We start from the raw sequence: 2,294 nt of genomic DNA, 5'->3' as shown, positions 1-2,294 counted from the left end.
GAGTGCGGGGTTGGGCCTTAAGACTGAACTAAGCTCAGACGTGGGCCTGTCTTAGCTCAGGTCACTAGCCTCAAAGTGAAAAGGGAAAGGTTCCCTTTTCCCCCCACACTCCTTCAGTGCCCCATTGCTCAAACCTTTGGAGGAGCATACAGATGGGCAGGCTGTGGGGCTCCCAGCCCACAGCAGTATCTAGGGGTGAATGTTTACAGCTGAAGCCCCAGTGGGCATGTGTTACAGGGTGCTCTTTTAGTTTGATGCCTATAGGCAGCTTGTGTTAACCAGCTCAACTAGACCCTCTACCTTGTTGCAAGGACAGAGGGCTTTCTGTATCCTGGGTTCTTCCCTTGGTGTACCAGAAGAATCGGATCACATGTGGGCTTGGCGAATGAGTGCAAAGTTTTATTGAGTGGAAGTAGCTCTCCACCGATGCGGGAGCCAGAAGGGAGATGGTTTTCCCCTGCTGCCACTCAGCAGCCCCAGCTCTCCTCCAACTGCTCTGGCTAAACTCCTCATTGTTCTGCTGGTCCATGGCCTACCAGCATGCCAGCACCTGCCAATGTGCTCTTCTGCCAGCCTGCTCCCTCCATGTCCTCTTGCCATCCAGCCGCTTGTGTCTTCTGCTGATGTGCTCCTCTCAATGTCTGGCTGCCTGTGTGTGTGCCTGCTACAGTCTTGGGTTTTTATAGGCCCAGGATGCGGGCATGGCAGGCCAGGTGGTCTTGGGAAATGCAACATTTGTGTGCAAAGGCAGGAGTGCCTGTCCTCACCTAGGTCTGTGGGGGTTGGGTCCTAGCCAGGGACCACACCCTCCCCTACCCAGCACTTCCTTTCCCCACTTCCATACCATTTAAAGGGACCACGCTCTTCCCTTCGAAGCACCCCCTTTATCAAAAGTTACCCACAGATGGAAACATGAAGCCAGGGTGACAAAAGGTACCTCTGAGATATGTAATCACCAAGAAGGTAGTTGATGTAGGGGAAAAGCAAAACCAAATAACTACTAAAACAAGATACAGCATAAAGAAATTGTTCCGTTTGGTAGATTGGTATCATCAGCTTCCTGAGAAACCTTTGCTAAAATGGACTGTAAGAATAACGACTTTAAGGTCAGTATCTTTAATTTTAAATGCTACAGAATGGAAGAGCAGCTCTGGGTTGATGCAGGACCCACAGCTCACTATTAAGCAATTGCTACTGAGTATATGTGATCCAAATGCCCAGGAGGTTATTCCTGAGCAAACGGCCAGCCTAGTGAACTGGATAAATGCCAAGGTAAGATCTGTTTATCCTGAAAAGGGCACTTCCTAACTCTCCCTATAAAATACCAAGTGGAGCACCACAGAGGAAACAGCTGATGTGCTTCCTATACAAGCCATCTGGGACTGGTTTTATGATGACCAGGTTACTCACCCACTGAATATGGCTGTTACCCAGGTCATGGTAAATGCTGTCATTAAGGGAGTCCCTTCTACATGGACACCCCAGGTTGTTACCAGAAAGGGGTCCCAATCAAGACCCCAAGAGAGGGTTCTTAGGCCTCACACAAGGAAGAACTTGGGGCAAGTATATAAAGTGAAAGCAAGTTTATTAAGAAAGTAAAGAAACAAAAAAATGTCTACTCCATCATAGGCAGAGCAGCAGCATTAGCTGCTCAGCTAATTATACTTATAGTTATGTTGGAAACAGATGCTCAGTGCCCCAAAGAAATATTAGCACTGAGTCAAAGGGTTTTTCAGCAATGCAATTTCTACTTCCTGGACTGCCGGAAGGGTACCCTTGCTAGCCATTTTGCCATGAGAGTACAATGACAAAGGAAAGCAGACGTATTTATTTCTTATACATTTGGGGTCGTCCTTACTGCTGTATCTGATCTCCGTTGGCTGGAGCTAGACCTCACAATCTAAACTAAAACCCAATTGGATAACAACTTAAAACTTTTCTAAACAGGTAAAAGCATGGAGAGCTGGGACATGCCTGTGAGCACATCCAGCACAGACATCTTGGTTAAAGTTCAAGGACATAGAATGTACTATGTGCCTGTAAGCATGGCATGTTTAACAGCTACATAGGATAGGGCTTAACAGATTTATTAGCATACTTATGATTTATTCTTTAACAAAAAAGGAAAATTTAAAGAGGAACTTTTTTACTTCCCACAGTTATTTCTCAATTATATAAATAAAAGATGGATTATTCGTGAGTTTTCTGGGAAAGGGGTAAGCAATTCCTGGAACTGAGGGTTCCTTGCACTTTTAGACCATATAGAGTATCTTCCTGATGTTGCCATGGCATTT

The sequence above is a fragment of the Cebus imitator genome, unplaced genomic scaffold (assembly GCF_001604975.1).
Source record: "Cebus imitator isolate Cc_AM_T3 unplaced genomic scaffold, Cebus_imitator-1.0 Scaffold750, whole genome shotgun sequence".
In the NCBI taxonomy this organism is placed as follows: domain Eukaryota; kingdom Metazoa; phylum Chordata; class Mammalia; order Primates; family Cebidae; genus Cebus; species Cebus imitator.
This window is presented reverse-complemented; position numbering follows the sequence as displayed.